This window comes from Danio rerio, chromosome 1 (genome assembly GCF_052040795.2).
Source record: "Danio rerio strain M-AB ecotype USA chromosome 1, GRCz13ab, whole genome shotgun sequence".
In the NCBI taxonomy this organism is placed as follows: Eukaryota; Metazoa; Chordata; class Actinopteri; order Cypriniformes; family Danionidae; genus Danio; species Danio rerio.
Genome location: NC_141021.1, coordinates 43,083,481 through 43,105,126, shown reverse-complemented (window position 1 = coordinate 43,105,126; position 21,646 = coordinate 43,083,481). Strand labels below are relative to the sequence as shown.

The window sequence follows — 21,646 nt, the reverse complement described above, 5'->3', positions numbered from 1 at the left end:
GAAAACTGCCTTGTTTGCATTTCTTATCTGCTTATTCGTAATGTTGTGGGTGTTGATTAACATCTGGTTCTTTGTGCGACAATAGTGGCCGAAACACTCCAGATGGCTTATGTGAAAATGGAGGTAGATGGTATCATCTCGGAGCATACGTACATACTTTAGAAATAAAGTTGATACAATTACACTGAATAAGATTTAATCATGTCGAGTGAAAGTTGACCCAGAGCCAGACTAATAATGGAACAAGCCCAAAGCCAGTTGTGAAATATGCTACTCCTCCACAAAAATCCCATTAATTTTCCAGCATCTCGAGAGCTCTGGGGTTCATTGCTGTTGGTGATGGTTTTCTGTTTAATTCTGTTGTTAATAGAGCACAGGAAAGCTACACGAAAGAGACGCGAAGGTTTTGGCAATAGGTTTGTTTTTCATTTTGGTTTAATGGGCTTTCCACTGTTTGTGTGTGTGTGTGCTCGGGTGGAACTGGATGAGGTTGTTCACTCAAGATCCAACTCACTAACATATTAGACCTCTACAAGCCAAGAATTTCATCTGACGTAATATCCATTGACATTACAAGATATTTATTGTCTGTCAAGACACACATAAACATATCTAATATGAGTTTTCATTTATTCCCCAGCAGAAAGGTTACTTTCTTTGCAAGAACCAAATGATTCTGTGATTCTACACTGTAACAAAACAAAGCTATAGGTTCCACACAATCGATTTGTGTCGGAACAACATAAAGGGATTAAGTTAAGTCATTAGGTTTTTTTTTTTAATATAAGTGGATTGCACATAACACAAAAATAAAAAGTTGCCCCCCTAAAAAAAAAATCAAGAATTGTGTCGATTCAGTTAAATTATAGTAAATAGTTTGAACAAAAAGCAAATACCATTGAGTGTTCAGTAAATACTATATAAAAAAGTAATTCCTAAAATAAATAATTTAACTATAAACAGCAAATACTACATTACTCAGATAAAGCTTGTAGAAATGAAAGCTTTTAATGTGCACTAATTGACAGAAGTCTTGTCGCCTATCTTATATGAAAGACAAAGGCCTATAGATTACACTTATTTTACTTAAGTAAAATATGATCATGCCTTAATCTTTAATGATTTAATTAGGACAGTAAGGTCTGACTTTGCTAAGACAAAAGTCTTGTCACTTAAATAATAAATAATAAAGTCATGGTGCAGTGAAAAAAGAATGTATATTGTGTATGACTCCCATGAGCTTGGGCGATTGCATCCATACATCTCGACAAAGACTCAGATAACTTATTAATAAATTCATCTGAAACAGCAAAGAAAGTGTTCTTGCTGAACACTCAGAGATCATCAAGTTTCTTTGGATTCATCTCCAATGCCTCCTCCTACATCTTACCCCAGACATGCTACAGGACTGGGCTGGCCAATCCTGGAGCACCTTGACTTCTTTGCTTTCAGGAACTTTGATGTGGAGGCTGAAGTATGAAAAGGATTACTATCGTGATAAAGAATTTACCCTCTCTGGTGGTTTGTAACGTAAGGGGCAGCACAAATCTTTTGATACCTCAGGCTGTTGATGTTGCCATCCACTCTGCAGATCTCTCGCACGCCCCCATAGTGAATGTAACCCCAAACCATGATTTTTCCTTCAACAAACTTGACTGATTTCTGTGAGATTCTTGGGTCCATGAGTACCGATAGGTCTCCTGCAGTATTTGTGATGATTGCGATGCAGTTCAACAGATGATTCATATGAAAAATCTACCTTCTGCCAGTTTTCCAAATGATCAATACACTGTAAAAAAAATCTGAAATTTTACGGTTTATTTACGGCAGCTGGGGTGCCGGAAATAAACCATAAAATAACGACCAATAAATTACATAAATTTACTGTAAAATAACAGACATTAAATTACAGAAATTTACTGTAAAATAACAGACATTAAATTACAAAAATTTACTGAAAAATAACAGACATTAAATTACAAAAATTTACTGAAAAATAACAGACATTAAATTACAAAAATTTACTGTAAAATAACAGACAATAAATTACAGAAATTTCCCTAAATTTAAATTTCTGGTAATTTCTACAATTCAACCTCTGTTATTTTACAGTAAATTTTTGTAATTTAACAGCCATTATTTTACCTTTTTAACTGTTAAATTACGTTTCGTTTTTAGTCTATTGATCATTTGGAAAAGTGACAGAAGGTAGATTCTTCAGATGAAAACACAACTGGGATCGACGAGAAGAATTTTGTCAGGTAGTGTAGGTATATGTTAGCTTGAATTGTTAATGTTTACCTTTAATATTTGAGGAAAACAAATAAAAGTAATTAAGTAAAACCTACTCAACTTTCAGATACTTTTGTCCCCTTGTAACACTGTTGCTAGGTGTAGTAACTTTCTGTTTGTTTTTTGACATCTGGAGTTCATTTTCTTATAGAAATGAAATATTCTACTGACAAAAAAAAAACATTGACTGTATTGTGCAAGAATTGATGGCAATGTTCGGGCTATGTACAGTACATCATTTTCTCTGTTGTATGTTGTCATGCAGAATGTAACAAAAACAGTGCTGTTGACCATTTTTGGGCTTTATTTTGTACATGTAAAGAGATTAAAATACATGAAGTATTGAAGATTTAACCCCAGATTGCTGGTCACGCATTACAATAAGGCTTCATTGGTTAATGTTAGTTAAGGAAATGAACCGAGAACGAACAACACTTATACAGCATTTATTAACCTAAGTTCTACATTCAATAATGCATTATTAAAAATCCAAAGTTTTGCTTGTTAACATTAGTGCATTAACTAAAGTTAACAAGTACAACTTTGGACTTATAATATTGCAGAATAAATAAAATAAATAAATAAAGAATACATAACTAAAGGTAAATATAAACTAATAAATGTATTTCATTGTTTGCTCATGTTAGTAAATCCCAACTATATCAGTATCTAATGAAACTTTATTGCAAAGTGTAACCAGATTACTCAAAAATGTTACTTTTTCATAACTCAAGCAAGTCTTCAAATCTTAAACCCAAAATTTACATACAATAAATAAATAAATCAATTGCCTCAGCATAATTTCCCCACACTTAGTTACTTTAACAACTGTGTAAACATCCATTTCTAACAGTTTGCTGCAGTTCATTTTATTTAACTGTGCTCTTAATTCAATCCGTGCGACTAAGCCATTCTTACCCAGCCAGTAAACCCTAACATCTCTCCTTTTGTTTTTACAAGCCACTTAGCTCCATTTTGCCTTGTTTATAATGGGATTGTGTAAGCCCCCTGGTAATGCATTCATTGCTAACAGCACCTCTGTAATCAGCACTGGCTCCACAGGCTTATCATAGTCCGCCCAATATTCCCCAGTGCTGCATACAGATGTACCAGACAGAGCTCACTTTGTAAGAGGCTGCTTAAAAGAAGATTAAAGCTGTAGAAGGCATACAATAATGACCATACATTAATAATAACAAAGAATAATTCAAATAAAGATATAGAGATATAGAAAAATATAGAAATAATAAAAATATCTCATTATTTACTAGTGTTGTTTCGATTCTTTATGCATTTTATTTTTTTGTAAAAGACACGCATAATAAACACGCATGTACTCACACATTCACACGCACACACAAACTGTAAACAAAATGCTGGGTTCGACAATTAGTAAGGACAACATGAAGGAATTATAGGTTAACCTATTAAAAATACATTTTTGGCCATTTTTTGAGTGCATAGATGTAATTTTGATACAAAATGAATTTTATATTTTACTAGATATTTTTCAGGACATTTAAAGGCTTAACTATGTTAATTAGGTTAACTAGGCAGGTTAGGGGAAGTTATTGTATTCGAAAAAAAATTAGCTTAAAGGGGCTAATAATTTTATCCTTAAAATGGTATTTAAAAATGAATAACTACTTTTATTCTAGCCAAAATAAAACAAATAAGACTTTCTCCAGAAAAAACATTATTAAATATTATTTGGAAAATAATTTTTTTTAAAATAAGGGGGGGGGGGCTAATAATCCTGACTTCAACTGTATTTGATGAATAATTAAGTATATAAAATCTACAATTATAGCCTGTATTGAATTTAGAAGACACACAGGAGTCTGGAAAAGCAGATTTATTTTACTGTATGTCATTTAGATCCAGAAAAGCAAATATATTAAAGGTGTATTGTAAAAAAATGATTAGCTTACCTTTATTTTAAAGAAGTGAGAACAGTTTGCATTATAAAAATGAAGTCAGCTTCACATGTTTACTTACATTATTTTTTTGTAAAGTCAACTTGTTGCTTTTTAAGCAATTGGTTTACTTGCTTTAAGTAACTAGTTACTTTTAACAGTGAATTTTTTTTAAGGATTAAAAAAAAACAAAATAAATTAGTACTTTTATTTAGCAGGGATGTATTAGATTAATCAAAAGTGATTGAAAGCTAATGGCAACCGAAAGCATTTGGGTACCAAAAATCCCCAAAATATGTTCTTTTAGGTTTAGCTCATGAAATGAAACGGAGTAAATGATGTCAGTTTACCTTTTTGAGTGAACTGTTTGTTTTATACACTATTGGAAATAAAAGTACAAAAGCTGTCATAGTCGCATCTCTTCAAAAGGAAGACCTTTTTACTTTTTAGTAACTAATGTGTAACTTTAAAGTACTAATATGGGCAAGAGTGTAATTTTAAAAAGGTTGTAAAGCATTAGTTCCTCTATTATGAGTATACAAAAAAAAACAAAAAACTGTTGACCCAAAAATAAAAAATTGTCATCATTTACTTATTTGTCCCATGACATTTGATATGAGCATTTGTTTGACTAACAGAATTTAAGTCATTATTAACTAACATCCTAATTACTGAGAACTCAAGACCCATATCCAACTTGTGAATAAAAAAAATCTGAATAGCTATATCAACTGATTAATTAAAGATTCATCGATATCTTCTTCCCAAAAAGCTTTTTTATGGTTTTAGAAGACATGAACCAGTATTTGAACATGAATTTTATGACACTTGTCTTTTTTTTAAGAAAAAAGTAAGCTTAGAAGCTTATTGGAGAGCTTTTATGTTCAAGTTCAACTTGATGATTGATGTGTATGACTGTTAAACTTAAAAGACAAGGATTAAACCACTTCATTTACAGTATATGATTATCTTAAGGACAAGCATCTGGACACCAATCTCTCAGGTTTAATTAATACTAAATATTTACTTGTGTTCCCAAAGTGACCAAAAGACATGGGTTTATCATGACAAGATGATGATTCAATAATGACAGTATGCTTTTTTGTTTGGGGTTGAACTAACAATTTAACACTAGACAACATAAACTAATACTAAACAATACTTTTATTAATCTTAGTTCATGTCACTTTCTACTTTGACTTCAACTTTGAATTTCATTCTTCATTTAAAGAGAGTTTACTCATCCTTATGTGATTTCATACCTTAATGAGTCTCTGGTCAAACTTTTTTTGATTGTCCGTTTGTTGAATTAAGTAACATTGCTTCTACATGCCAACTAATTCTCATTAGATTATAAGCAGACTGTTAGATTGGGGTTAAGGTTGGGGTTAGGGTTGAACAAGTTGACATACTTAGTAGGAAAAACAAATACTATGGAAGTCAATGGATACAAGTTTCCAAAATACATTTTTTGTGTTAAACAAAACATGTTAAGTGTAGAGTAAATAAATAATGACTTTTTACATTTGAGTTTATCTCGATAAACACTGAATGAGATATTTTGAAGAATATCAGAAACCGGTAACTATTGACTTCCAGTAGCAGCTAGCAGTTTCCAACATTCATCAAAATCTCTTCTTTTGTGTTTATTCATTCATTCATTTTCTTTTGGCTCAGCCCTTTTATTCATGAGGGTCGCCACAGCAGAATGAACCACCAACCAGCATATGTTTTACACAGCTGATGTAGTACTGGGAAACACCCATACACACTCACTCTCTCTCTCTCTCTCTCTCTCACACACACACACACACACACACACACACACACACACACACACACACACACACACACACACACACATTAATTCCATTCATTTTATATTTTTCAAACCATATATTGTATTGCCCTCACCCCACCCTACCCCTAAACTGAACCATCACAGGAGACTGTGTGCAGCTTCACTCTCTGATTAAACTCATCCTGTGCATAAGCTTTTTGAGAAATGAGGACGTCACCAGTGTCCTCATATTTCACCTCCTTTTTGTAATACCTGTGTCATACTCAAGTCATTATGCAGATTTGTGTCCTGATATGTCACACACACACACAAACACACAAACACACTTCAATTAATTTTGTTTATTCATGTCACCTTTAGCGCATGTCTTTGGACTGTGGGGGAAACCGGAGCACCTGGAGGAAACCCACGCCAACATGGGGAGAACATGCAAATTCCACACAGAAATGGCAACAAACCCAGCCGGCACTCGAACCAGCGACCTTCTTGCTGTGAGGCGACAGTGCTAACCACTGAGCCACTGTGTCACCTTCTTTTGTGTTCAACAGAAATTAAGTTAAAATAATGATTGCTAGAATAAAAACTGCTGTTTATCATCTGCTTGTGTTTGCATTAGTCATCATATGAACACACCCACACACACACACACACACACTGACCGTCTCCTCTCCACAACAGTCTGAATGTGACAGGTGAGAGTGAACCAGTTGACAGGTTGTTCTTATCATCCACAAGCACCTGCTGCTTTGAGAGACAGTGAGTCTGTTACCGCTGGAGAGACAGAAAAAGAAAACAAAGCAAATGTTTTCTTCCTCTTTCAATCCACTGGCAGATCCGTACAATTAATTGAACTGATGGGAGCAATGCGGTTGAAAAGACATTCTTGGACAAGAGGGAAAAAAGGATCAAATGAAAAATGACACAAAATGAACTCGAAACAGAGGCGAAACATACATTCCTAAAGAGCGTTGGAAAATATGTGAGGGAGGAAAAAAATACATATAATAAGCTTTCAGAAAGGCCTTTAATCTCAGCGAGTGCCAAGAGAAAATGTGTCTGCTATTTTGTATCTTCAAACACAGACTGTTTTTAGCTTGGAAAATAAAACACTTCCTATTTGCTCGGTCTCATCATCTCTGTCACCTTTGCTATTTCATTTCTCATAATGGTTTTTACATAATATGTGTCCAGATTAGCTTCAAAGAGTGCTGATGCTCTGTTTGTAGTAGTGCTTTAGTGTGTGTATGTGTGTGTGTGTGTATTTGTGGAACTGTGATTTGGTAAGTAATGGCTGGAGTGCAGTTGTGTTCCCTGTCCTCTATCAGTTTGTGTGCAAACTCTCCAGCGAGGCCACATGTGCTTACTTCAGCCGCCAGAAATAGAACTCTGAAGGAGTGAGTGATTAAAGGTCTGCTCCTCTGAGGATATGAGGAAACTCTAAAGTGGACACCAACGTGCGCATTAACCCGGGGTCTCGTTTACTTACTGTTTGAACACATTTTTGTAAAGAAAAACATGCATATCTGAATACAGTATTTATGATTCATCAACAGAGTTGCACTTAAATTATTTCTACTTTAGAATTTAAAGCAGAAAATTAATAAATAAAAATAAAGGAAGGCTAACTAAACTTATTACCACTTTGTTAGCACTGTCCCCTCATAACAAGAAGGTCACCAGTTCAAGTCCTGGCTGAGTCAGTTGGCATTTCTATGTGGAGTTTGCATGTTCTTCCTGTGGTAGCGTGGCTTTCCTCTGGGTGTTCCAGTTTCCCCCATTCAAAGAGATGCGTTATAGCTGAATTGAATAAACTAAATTGGCTGTAGTGTATGTGTTTGAGTGTGAGAGTGTATGGGTGTTTCCCAGTATTGGGTTGTGGCTGAAAAGGCATGCACTACATAAAATATATGATGGGTAAGTTGGTGGTTCATTCCTCTGTGGCAACCCCTAATGAATAAAGGGACTAAGTGTCACACAACCAGCGATCGCTTCCCAGAGGATCGCTGGTTCTCACACAAACTCTCATGACTACATTTCCGCATTTCCCAGGACTACATTTTCATACATGCACTGCTCCCAAACACGCACGCCTGCTCATTCATCTATCCTGATTGCAATCACCAGCTGGACCTTGTTCACAGACTGATATCACTCCATTCATAAGCCACTCTTTGACGCTTCCAGTTGGCCGAGTCTTGTTTTCCCAGTGTGACATTACGAAACGTTTCTCCCTGTCTTGTTTCTCTGTGTTTAGATCCTAGCCTTGCATTCCTAGTTATCCTGTTTAGCCGCCTGCCTTTCGACCTTTTGCCTGTTTATATCGACTACGATTCTGGACTGTCTATACATACCCTTTTGCACCTGATTTGACCATTGCTTGCCTGACATTGAATGAACTGCATATTGGATCTTACCTCCTGTTGTCCTCTGTCACTCCACCCAGTCGGTAACACTAAGCTGAAGGAAAAAGAATGAATAAATGACTCTGTCAGGTTTCTGTATTTCCCCATCTTATGTTTATTCATGTGTTTTTGTTTTATCATGTGATTCCTTTGTTCTGTTTTTTTCTGCCATTTGTTAGTTCATTAGTTCCACCTGTGTTTACACCCCTGTTTGTTATTAGTTATTCATGTTCTTTGTATTTAGTCCTGAGTTTTGCTTAGTCTTTGTCTTGTATTGTCAACCTCTATATCAGTTACAAGTTATTGTTTCTATAAAACAGTGATATAAAATAAAATAAATAAAAATAAACAAATAATATATAAACACATAAATAAATAAAAATAAAAATAAATAAAAATAACATAAATAAATAATTAAGAATATTATCTAAAAAAAATATATATATATATATATATATATATATATATATATATATATATATATATATATATATATATATATATATATATATATATATATATATATATATATATATATTATATATATAAATATATATATATATTTATAATGTATATATAAAAGGTGCACAATTTTTGAAAAATGCTTTGACCACAGTGTCAAACCATGTCCCAAAACACACAGTACGTGCAGCCAGTCAGCAGTAAGGGTGTGTCTAGTAACTATAAGGGAGATATGGAAATGAGGCGAAGTCCTCTTAAGTTATGGACTTTTTTGTTTTGGTGATTTCAAAAATCAATATTGATGGGTAAAATTTGTTTAGTGCACCTTTAAGCATTTTGGAATGGAATTGACTGCTGACAGCTTTTTCATTGCAGATTTAAATTACATTTTAAATTCTATTAAAATATAAAGCATGATTTTAAATTGCAATTGCAGTTTTACTACATTAAATGTTTTATTTTATGTTTAGACAATCAAATGCAGCCTTGGCTAGACTGATAGACAGAATAAAAATACATTTTTAAAATTAAAAAATGGAAAAATTAAAGCAGACAAACAAACACAGCCTTGACAAGAATGAGAGTCTGATTAGGAATACATCAATTACATTTTTTAAAATCTTAACAACTTCAAACTTTTTACATGTTTAGTTTATATTTTCTGTTGTTAGATTTGCTTTGCCAGATGTCTTTCTCGGTTTTTTCTCAGGCAAAAGCACTACTAGAAATGAGAAAGAGAGCATGAACAAATCGGAGAGAGGTGAGGCTGTACACAAAGCACTTATAGACATGGTCTGTGTTTGTGTTTTATGCAAATGACTAGCTGTGCGCATACACTCGCTCTTTTGGAATAATTTAGAATCATCAACATTACAAAGCACGTAATACAAAAATAGCACACACACCTGCTGTGTATCCCATCAAAATGATCAGCGAATGAGTTCTATTGTTTACAGTTTCATCAGAACTAGGTGGTGGAAACAAAATAACATCTGGATAGTATTGACTCAGAGCACAAACAAATAAGAAAGAACTACAGGCATCAGCTATGAAAGAAAGAAATTTTCAGAAATCCTGTGCATCCCTCAGGTGTTTACTTTACAGTTAAATCTGGCTCTCAAATCAGTAATTAAATCAGTAAACAGAAACCTAATATATGATTTGCTCCATTGTTTATTACAGGTCTTGTTAAATGTTAACAATCTACAGCCTACATGAAGCCAACAAAGAAGATAGCATGCTTACATCAGTCAACTATCTGTTTGCATGGGTATGTGAAATTGTATGTCATAATGTTAAAAGTCATGTTAAAGTCTAAATTAAGCTAATTAATTTAAAACTGTATGATTCTAAATAAACTGAAGTGAAAAGATCTAGTCCAGACTTATGTATATTAGTTGTCATTTGTTGCCAGTTGCACCACTATTTCAGCAGCAAATAACATTGTGGGCTCCATGAAAGCATTACTCAGCATATGTGATTTCAACAGCAGCTACATTTCCATCCGCCTATTTTTATACACATTTTAAAAAAGAGCATAAAAAACAGTTAATGGAAATGCCAAGACGCACAAACTTAGTAAAAACATTTTATACAATAAGAAATGCGCACAAACTATGATGGAAACACTTTTACCAACCAAATTCCAGCACGCGCATTAAATAAAGGTCATGTTGTTGTTTTGGTCATTCTCAACCTCCTTAACCGTTTCAGTATAAGTTTTATTATATTATTAAATGACCTCAAGAATCAAGAGCATCTGTGCTCCACCTCTCACATCTTCAGATGCCACCGCGCATTCACTGTGTGTCAGGATTGCCTTCTGAGGCGCAAGTCATTTATTAAATGAAGAAACGATTCACGCAGCTTCTCCTACTGCAGCAAATTCCGCTTTTACTGTTGATATATGACGCCAATAAGGAAGTGACAATTTTTGACTCGGATAGAAAGGCTAATTTATTCGGCCATCTTTTATGCAATAATCCAGTTTTGCGCAGAAAGTTAATTCACATTGTTTTGGTGGAAACATAGCTAGTGTCTCACTGCAATTTGTAACTTTTTAGATGTACTATCAAATTCGTTTACATTCGTATGATTTCATTCCAACGAATCTACAATGACTGTTGGGTTTAGGGTGGTGTTGGGCGCCATGCCTCCTTTTTAAAATCATTAATTTTCTTATGACTGAACACATTCATTCATTTTCTTGTCGGCTTAGTCCCTTAATAATCTGGGGTCGCCACAGCGGAATGAACCGCCAACTTATCCAGCAAGCTTTTTTACGCAGCGGATGCCCTTCCAGCCACAACCTCTCTGGGAAACATCCACACACACATTCACACACACACTCATACAGTATGGACAATTTAGACTACCCAATTCACCTGTACCACATGTCTTTGGACTGTGGGGGAAACCGGAGCACCTGGAGGAAACCCACGCGAACGCAGGGAGAACATGCAAACTCCACACAGAAACGCCAACTAAGCCAAGGCTCGAACCAGCGACCCAGCAACCTTCTTGCTGTGAGGCAACAGCACTACATACTGCGCCACTGCTTTGCCCGATTGAACTCGTATACTGAATTCATATACGAATTAGCCACTAAACTGACAAAACATAAAATACGTTTTCTCTTGAGATCATACTAGTGATTTGTGTCTGAAAGCTGCAAAAGCTACATCACTGTCCAAAATTAGAAGAGTAGCCTACATTTTAATATCATCCCCACTTTAACCCTTGTGTGCTGCTGGTTGATGTTTTCATCCAGTCTGGAGTGATTTTAAATCTTAATTTGGCCACAACTTTCTCTGTTTCAGCAAATGGAATAATTTTTTGTGACAAATCATATTTTGACAAAAATTTTAGGAAATTGCTTTGAAAATTTTCATAAATTCAACAATATTTTCTGGTAGGGCTGTGCAATTAATCGAAAATCCGATTTCGATTATGGCTTCTAACGATTATGAAAAACCATTAATCGAGATAAACGATTTTTGCATCATATACCAAAAGCGCGAAAGACCGCGTGCTTATGTGTGTGTGCAACACGCGCACACGCATAAGCACGCGGTCAGCATTCTGTCTCATTCGCACACTGAGAAGAGCAGAGGAGCGCAGACATCTAAAGTAATCTTAACGTGAGCGCTTTAATGGTCAAATAGGTGTCAAAACGCGGTGATGAGTGAATATTCATATTAACCCTCATTTGCGTAATAAACAAACGAGTTGAGAATCAAAAGACACGTAAAAGAGAAACCATTAAAGTGACTGCTGCCGCCTGTTTTATCATTAATCAAACGACGAGAACATCCCTTACTGAAGATGCTTAAATCACAGTTCGTTTTTATTTTTATTCTATTGTATTTATTTCTTTTTCCTTTGCAGGGAGGAAAATAACTTTATATATATATATATATATATATATATATATATATATATATATATATATATATATATATATATATATATATATATATATATATATATATATATATACACACACACACAGTTGAAGTAAGAATTATTAGCCCTCCAGAATATTAGCAACCCTTTTCCTCCAATTTCTGTTTAATGAAAAGAAGTTTTTTTTAAACATATTTCTGAACATAATAGTTTTGATATATCATGTCTAATTACTGACTTGTTTTATCTTTGCTATGATGTCAGTACATAACATTTTACTAGATGTTTTTCAAAATACAAGCATTTAGATTAAAGTGCAATTCAAAGACTTAATTAGAGTAATGAGGCAAGTCATTGTATAACAGTAGATTCTTCTACAGACAATCAAAACATATATTGCTTAAGGGGGCTAATAATATTGACCTTAAAATGGGTTTTAAAATATTTAAACCTGCTTTTATTCTAGCTAAAATAAAACAAATAAGACTTTCTCCAGAAGAAAAAAAAATATTAGAGGAAATACTGTTAAAATTCCTTGCTCTGTTTAACATAATTTGGGAAATAGTTATTTAAAAAAACAAGGAGTGCTAATAATTTTGACTTCAACTGATAATCGTTTAGAATGATCGTGATTACAATTATGACCAAAATAATCGTGATTATGATTTTTTCCAAAATCGAGCAGCCCTATTCTCTGGGCATATTTATTACCCTTTCATTATGTTGGTGGCTGTTTTTGCCCCATTGACTTTCATTATTATGACTTTTTTGATTGCCATGACACCATATAATCATTCCCCTGTTGGAAGAAGGTGAAATCTTTTTTTATTTTTACTGTTGATCATCAGTTGCAGTGCAAAAAAAGCCTAGCTTCTGTCTTAGTCAATTTGAACCGTAGACAAGGGTTAAGCATTAAGTCATTGTAAATGTGGGTTATGACCCGGTCAGGTGGGCTAAAGGAGTAGATGTGTTTGTTTCTTGCTCCATACGTTTTTGATTTAAACTTGCATAAAGCCCATTTACTTTATTTGTGAAACAAAAATTTCAATCAAACATGACCTCCAAATCATTTAAACAATGCAAAAAAAAAAAAAAAAAGCTAAAACTGACCCCACCAAGGATGCCGCGAATGAGCTGAACATGGCAGCGATGGTCAAACTTTTAGATCAACATGGGCAGACCCTATCAGCGAAGTTTAAATCTTCCATATCAGCCCTGGAGGTGAAGATGAACTACTTCCATTCTACACTGTCAGATCATGCACAAAAGAGTGCATCATTAGAATCAAATGTGGGTTATGTTTTCACAGTTCATTTCCTTTGGATAAACAACAGCATCATTTTCAGCACAAAATAAAAACAACTGGTAGTTCGTTGCTAATAACCAGTAAAATACAGACAAATATGGATTTTGGAAGCAGCTGAAACTTTTACAATATAAATAACTATCTCTAATATTCAAAAGACTTGCAAGACGTGCAACAACTGAAGGTTTTGATTGAGAAGCTGTAATGTAGCCATGAAGGGAATGTATTTTGGTGTGGGACCCCACCATGGAAGAATGAATGTAACGGAAACCATGACTTAGGTGTTTACACTGACCCGTGTTCAATTCTGTATTTGAGATCCTTTGCCGATCTTTCCCCTTTCTCACTATGCATTCTTGTCTACAATTCATTGTCCAAAAAAAATTAAGGTTAAAAATTCTATCTAAAATTATTGTAAAAATTGAACTCGACACTTTGGTTGGTTAAATCTAACATCAACTTGGATTTTTTTATGGAATGTACACACTGTATCCTCGTGTGACCTTCACCACATACTGCCTGTGATTGACATGCAAGATGCAAAGCAGGATTCACATTTATGAAGAATAGCCAACTATCAGAAATGCCATCTCTAGCTCATGGGATTTTTGGGGTGATCCAGTCAACATAGGACAGCACAGAGATGTTATTGCAATGTGGATGACTTTCTCTGACAGATGGGTCATTTACATATCACAGCCATGATCCAGACACATCCACCAACAGATTCAGTGTTTCATCTCTGTGAGGTTTTAATAAGACTGTCTGGAATCTCACAAATCATTATTTTAACTGCTGTTTGGATTTAAGCAGTGTAAGTAGTGTTGAGTCAAGCGTGCGAAGTAGATTTTACTTGTTAAATAATACAAAGAAAAGATCTAAAGTATTATCAAGAGAGTTATTAGATGAATTGTAAAAAAGTCATTAATTGAAATGGCAAACAATCTCCAAATGCTACAGTTCAGCGATTCTAGATGAGTCAAATGTGATGAAATTTGCATGCTGGCTCTCAGAAAGGACATTAATTGACATTTACACTCCAAGGTTCAGATGATTATGTAATGGCAACAGTTTTTAGTGAGTGTTTTTTAGGTTAAAGTGTTTGACTGCATTCAACATAATTAGTTGCAATAAAATAAGCTTGTTTAACTATGCATTTAACTACGCTTAATTATTATGCAAAAATAAACTTTTGGTTAACTAATAAAGCAGATGTCATGACATTTGCATCGCAGCGTGTGCAGGAAGCAGATTATCTGTCCTGGCGCAGTGACAGTGGAGCAGATGTCAATGTGTGTGTGTGTGTCTGTGGCTGCTGTTTAACTGCTTTTGTCTGCTTTGAGCACTTGAGATATAAATCTCCAACTCGCTTTTACATCTTGCGCTGGCAAGAAAAGTTCATGCCAAGAAGTCTTTGTGTGGATTTCTGTGTGTGATGTACAAAAAATAAAGAAAGACAGAGAGAGAAAACTCTGAAGAAATGCTTTATTACACCATTAGTGTGAAGAGTTCATGGACTTGCATAAGCATTTGAACAAAAGCTGGGGTGAATTGACATTGACTTATGAGCAATCAATATCTTATTTGCGTAATACTTTACATCAGTCAAAAATATCAAAAAAGAAAAGAAAGTGGCATTATTTTAAATTTAGACCTCCATTGGCGCGAGTTTTGTTGGAAAAACTTTGGGACTCCTCATCCTTGTTGGGGTAGAAAAGGCACATTATGTGCATATATTCTGGCAGTGCTCAAAAATGAACAGTAAAACTGTACACTCTGCTGTCAATGATATTTTTGATCTTTTTATTCTTAAATTATTCGATGTCCTTTATCTAGGAGATATTTCTCATTAAACTTGAGAAGTAGGATAGATATTTATTTAAGATAACAAGTAAAAAAGCTATATAAATGGTATAAAGAAGACCCACCAACTAAAGATGAATGATTCAAAATAATAGCAGAAGTTGAGGAAATGGAAAAATGACACATGCACTTCGATCACAAATAGAGATCTTTGAAAAGAAATGGAGTAAATGGCAGACTTTCTATAGTATATATATATATATATATATATATATATATATATATATATATATATATATATATATATATATATATATATATATATATATACTATAGAAAGTCTGCCATTTACTCAATTTCTGCCATTTACTCCATGTATGTCTATGCATGTATACATAAATATATATATATTTATGTATACATGCATAGACATACATGGAGTAAATGGCAGAAATTGAGTAAATGGCAGACTTTCTATAGTATATATATATATATATATATATATATATATATATATATATATATATATATACTATAGAAAGTCTGCCATCTATATATATATATATATATATATATATATATATATATATATATATATATATATATATATATATATATATATATATATATATATATATATATATATATACACACACACACACACACACACACACACAATAACTTACCTAATCACCCTAACCTGCATAGTTAATTAACCTAGTTAAGATTTTAAATGTCACTTTAAGCTGTATAAAAGTGTCTTGAAAAATATCTAGTAAAATATTATTTACTGTCATCATGGCAAAGATAAAATAAACTTATTATTTATTTATTTATTCTCAATTATTAGAAATTAGCTATTAAAACTATTATATTTAGAAATGTGTTGAAAAAATCTTCTCTCCATTAAACAGAAATTTGGGGGAAAAAATAAACAGAGGTGCTAATAAAATTAGGGGGCTAATAATTCTGACTTCCAATGTATATATAAAAGAATTAACTTTTCTAACCTGCATAAATCTAAAAAAGTAATGACAATAAAGCAAATAATAGATAATTAAATAAATAAAAAAACATGAAACGAAAGATAGATTAATCTACTGGTGCCATACTGAGAAACAAAAAAAAAAAAAACATTTATTATATGACCTGAAATATTTCCCTCAATATTTCATCCCATACAATGTGTGAATGCAATATGTCCATATGCAGTATCAGGCACAGTTTAGCTAAATGATTTTATTTTGGTAATATTAGTTGGTAACAAGAGCAAAAATCTTTTTTATTTATATTTTAATTACTTTCAGATTGAGCAAACCTTTACTTTTCATGGAAGAACAAATCTAGTTCTCACATACAATCCAAGATGGAAAGTGTACTAGAATAAACCATAGGAATAAACACAAGAAAGTATAAAGAGCGCTGTGCCACGTCTCTGAAAGAGCACAAACCAAAGTCTAACCGCACAGCATCATCTAGTGGTCAGTCAGCGGTACTGACGACACAACTGAACATGTGAAAGAGAAAATATTTATAGGTATTGGCAGCTTCAGCAGATCACCCACAGCTGCAACCAAGCAGTGTTTATGAAATACCTGAAAAGCTGAACCACAAGTTAAACATTGCTGTAATCTCTTACGAATTTCTTGTCAAAACATGCAGCGACAAGTTTACACAAGCCCTACACAGTAAAGTTACAACAAACAGACATCTGCAATGTAAACATACGAATAAATTAGCATTCAGTGCAGTAGGCTAGCAAATATATGTATAGCTATAGGGTTGATAATGTAACGACTAGCATATTTGGTTTTGTTATTCAGTTTGTTTCCTCTAGAGGGTGCTCACAACCATCTTTAAAAACAAAATGGATATAAAACATACAGTATTAAACCTAACTAGTAGACAAGAGATCGTCTGCCTTTAACAATTTAAACTTAATCCAAGATGCTAAATTGTAGGCAATGAAGATGTCGAGGGGCCTAATTGTACCGTCTGCCAAAAAAAGGTCATGCCTTCTATTAAATAAGGATGTCAGGAAAGAGAAGAAGGGAGAAGGGGTGTGTGGGATTGGGAAATGATGCTGTTTTGTCCTCACAGGAGCACTAAAATCTGTATGTGTCAGACGCATGTGTGCCATTAACCTCAGAACTATGCTAGGTCAAAAACAGTTCACTTTTAGCTATTGCAAAAGTCCTAAAAACTGCAATACTGCTTTTGAAGTATGAGGCCAAATCCACAATAATGTCTCAATCCCAGAGCTCTACCACAACATGAACCAAAATAACAAGATTAAAGCTTGCAGAGATTCAGATGGAGTCCACAGCATAAAGGTTTTGAGGTTTCGGATTGCATTGTCACAACTTTGGTTTTACTTGCTCCAAAATAAACAAGGAAGCATATGTGAGAAAGTGTGTTGGCGGACAAAATGAACTGCATCAGCTTTCCAACTATTTAGGTTCCTTTCTTACTCTCAGTAATTTACAGCATATAAACTAAATTAAAATGTGCAACAGGAATCAATATAGGTTGTGGATTTGCCAACAGCTGATTTTTGTTATAAGATCAGATTTGGATTTAGACTAGTCATGTTTTACATGATAACCTTGTTAAAAATACTACATTAAGTTATGGCTGTTACCGATTTACTTGAGTTATTTAGAATCATATTTAGTTTAGCATTTTACAAACCTGTTTTTCAGAAATCATTTATTCGTTTTGCTTTCTTGTGAAAAATTCAAAGCAAGATCACAAGATAAAATATTTTTTAAAAACTGATTTAAGAGCATTAAGAGTTTAAATTTAGCTTTTGAAATTGGCACAAATATAATAAAATTATATCTTTAAGATTCTTGCCTTCTCTTCTTTGTTAGCGTGCAGAACAATGAAATACTATTTAAGACGATCGGTTAAACAATTCTATAAGATATGGCAGCCTTTTATTGATTATGTTGACCATATTAAGTAATGCCCTACAAATAATAATATTAAAAAAAAAAAAAAAAATATATATATATATATATATATATATATATATATATATATATATATATATATATATATATATATATATATATATATGCGTCGCCCACCTTTATAAATTATATATTTAAAATTTGTGCGTAATGCTTTTTACATTGGTTTGAGCCCCCGGCTGGGTCAGTTGGCATTTCTGTTTAAAGTTTGCATGTTCTCTCCGTGTTCACATGGGTTTCCTCTGGGTGCTCAGATTTCCCCCACAGTCAAAAGACATGTGAGTATAGATGAATTTGAATAAACTAAATTGGCCGTAGTGTATGAGTGTGAATGCAAGAGTGTAATTTGTGCAAGAGTGTGGCTGTTTCCCAGTTTTGGAAGGGCATCCGCTGGATAAGTTAGCAGTTCATTCCGCTGTGGTGACCCCAGATTAATAAAAGGACTAAGCTGAAAAGAAAATGGATGAATGAATTTTTTAAATAAAAAAATATATATATTTATATTATAACAAAAAACATATTTTACTATTATCTATTAACTATTGACAATTTATTAATAAATAGTATGTTTTTATATCTTTTTTTCTCAAGTTTAAGCATATTAGCATGTGATTTTAATGTAATTTTGGAGTGAGAAGAAAACATTTAGTAAAGGAACAGCTCACAATCAAGCTGAAAAAGATATGTTTACTAAAGCATAATATTAGCTATGTTTGTGAATGTTTAGCCTTGCCACCTTTTAAAAATAATGCAGATACTTGTATTCTTGTCTTATGATAATTTCCAACATCATCATACATAACAATACTATACTGAAAATTACCGCAGTGACTCTGTTTACACACACACACATAATCTCACAATCCACATGCAACTGCAAATGTCCTCAAAGAACTCTATAAACATAACCATAAAAGTTCTCAGTGAAGTGCAAAAAATATTTGTCTCTACATTTCTGACCAGTGAACTACAAATTCCCAAGAATACACAAACACTGCTTCTAAACAGCCTCAAAAACAGAGTAAAGAGGAACTGGCATGTGAGTCAAAAAGTGGACATGCGCTCAAAAGTGACCTACTTCCAGAAGAACTGGCCTGCGGTACTTTGCGGGTTGTAAAAGAAAGCGTTACCAAATCATCTAGCAAGACAGATATATCAGACATCCTGACAAATACTACAACATTATTAGAACAGTGCTTGCTGCTTGTTTCCCTTCTGACACTTAAACACATAATTTTATTATGTTTTTATATTTAATTAAAACAAAATTAGCAGAAGTTGAGGAAATGGAAAAAATGACACATGCACTTCGATCACAAATAGAGATATAATTAAAGCAAAATAGAAATTGTATGTGTATAGACTCAATATAATTGTTTTTGGTTAAAAAAAAGTCAAACCTCAGCTAATATGTCTGGAGAAACAAACTCACGTGTGTTTTAATTTGTTTGTGTAGCTGATATGTGTTTGTTACACAGGCTAGTGCCACATTCCAGCACTGTGCCAATCTCACCTACCTGACTTCAGGAAAGCGGCGGGGTCACTGCGGTCTTTGCTGGTTGTTTTGGACTTGAGCTTGATGAAATAACATCACAGAACTGCACTTCACCGCCTGAGATCACCTTAAAAGGAAACTAGGTTACAGCATTTGTTGAGAACATCTTAACCAGCGACATTCTTCAAAATATATTTTGAGTAACTATAAACTGTGAAATATTGGAAACAGAGAAAGTTCTGGTACCAGCTATTTCATAACATCTGTGAGGATTTAGGATGATGACCACCAGAGAGAAAGAGTTCGAGGAAGTGGAGGGTTCTCTCGTCCTCGTTTATTTTTATCGTAAACTTTATGACACGAGTGAAATTTTGTATAATATGTCTTGTATAATATATTATGTATTGATTCAATGTAGTTCACTTATTCAGAATGTATTCAAAGCAATCATGGAATTAGATTTTTTGTCGTGTGGCTGTTTACAAAATATTTACAAAACTTACACGTTAGACAGTTTTGTTGTTTGCAGTATTAAATTAATTATAAATCCTTTAATTCTAAAGTGAATCGTTTAAGTGACTGATTTGAATGACTCGTGTTGTCGACTGCATAACTAACTTACGTAGGATATGCACAAAACATCGCTGTTGTAGCCTATTACATAAACAGTGTCTATCGTAAACTTATTTTTAAGTTTAGTAAAAGATACCACGTTTTTATAGAACCTGACTTACAAGTTTTGGACGCTGAATGTTTCCTGATGTAAATGTTTGACGTTCTCCTCCTTTCATCGTCATTTTTATCCCTGACTGACACAGACCGGATGCTAGGGTTCCCGCCTTTGTAAGAACTCTATATAGTGGTAATTTTGTAATTTAAAATGTACATGAAAACTAATAGCAGTTGCATTCAGCATTGGAGAAATTTACCTTAGTTGCAAAACTGAAGACTAAAAATAAAGTGGCTGCAAAAACAGATTAAAACTAAAGAAATAAGTGTATTCTTACTATAGCAAATTGTTAAATGATGATAACTTAAAAACTTAAAAGTTAGTGAATATTTTAGGCAACAATAAACTCTGCAAATAGTTAGGCATACTATAACTAATAATAGTGCTCAGTAATTCATTTGGGTATGAGTATTTCAAAATGCAAGCTAACCCAATTAAGAGTATAGGAGTTTTAGAATCTGGGTAGGGTTGCACCAACTGTTCATAAGTTCTTTCTTAAACTGGAAAACCCTAGTCCTCAGTAGGGGCTTAGTAACTACTAGTTTGTTTGTAACTAAATTAGTTCTCAATTCGGTTGCACCACATGTTCTTAGAGCAAACATAGTTAGTGGGTCGTAAGCAGGTCCGGCGCAACCATAGAGGCAACCAGTTTTTATTTTCGGGTTGATTGTCCTTTTCCTAGAACGGTAGTTCATTTTGCTCTGGCCCTGGCCGTAAGCTCTACGTAAAGTAATGCATAGTCGCATTGAATGGCATAATATCCAAATAAAAGCACTTAAATCGTTAAACTGCTTTAAAATTTCAAAACTAATGCATCATATAAAACTGTCCTATGATAATTAAATGACAAATTACGTTTTTATAGCACATTCAACTACAGTGAGTCACTAATAACAGACGATGCACACACCTGCCTCGCGAGCTGTGAATGCACGCGAAATACACAGTTTTTAAAACATTAAACTATTTTTTTATATAGAAAGAGAAACGAGCAGGAAGAAAAACTCAGTCTTGAATAAATTCTCATTTTAATTACTATTAACACAAAACACTCCTTGA

The 21,646-nt window shown here is 33.5% G+C and overlaps 1 protein-coding gene across 4 annotated transcripts in view; it reads right to left on the bottom strand.

Moving 5' to 3' along the window:
* gpr78a (G protein-coupled receptor 78a) overlaps positions 1–20,632 on the bottom strand; it is a 36,397-nt gene extending 15,765 nt beyond the window's left edge. For 2 of the 4 annotated variants that reach the window (XM_087237451.1, XM_087237449.1), the window contains exons 1-3: positions 20,592–20,632; positions 19,880–19,984; positions 8,424–8,466 (exon numbers count right to left, since the gene is read on the bottom strand). The gene's annotated coding sequence lies outside the window, so the exon portion shown is untranslated. The remainder of the gene's footprint in view (positions 1–8,423; positions 8,467–19,879; positions 19,985–20,591) is intronic. The other 2 variants (XM_087237452.1, XM_087237450.1) reach the window with 1 other exon arrangement.
* Between the last annotated feature and the right edge of the window lie 1,014 nt (positions 20,633–21,646).